Genomic DNA, 480 nt, shown 5'->3' with positions numbered 1-480 from the left:
CGATAGCGCGTAATGTGAGCGATGAGGCTTTCGCACACATACGCATACCAGGCGGGCGCGGCATACGTGAGGAGCGGCCTTAGTTAAATTTTATACAAACTTACCTTTATACGCAGCGGGAGTTCGGAACGTAACACCGGGTGGAGCAGGCTATTGGCGGCTTTGCACTTATTGATAACCTACTTCACGTGGCTGTTAAAGCGAAGCCGGCGATCAATAGTGATGCCTAGGTTATTGGTGATTGGACCTTGTTAGACCACGGGATTTGCTCACCTGCCAGAGTGAGATGGCGGGGAGGTACCTCACCCCCGCACAGAATCGCCTGTGTCTTTCTGGCTCAAACCACGCAGGCAACTAGCGCTGCGCCTTGAGTACCGTATGCGATTTATTAATCGACCCGGCGATCAAGGCCACATCGTCGGCGTATGCGTATGCGTAGTGCGAGGATTTAGTTGGGGTTTTGCGCGAGGGGGGGGGGGG

Source organism: Zerene cesonia, chromosome 4, assembly GCF_012273895.1.
Source record: "Zerene cesonia ecotype Mississippi chromosome 4, Zerene_cesonia_1.1, whole genome shotgun sequence".
Lineage (NCBI taxonomy): Eukaryota > Metazoa > Arthropoda > Insecta > Lepidoptera > Pieridae > Zerene > Zerene cesonia.
Note: the sequence above shows the minus strand (reverse complement) of the source record.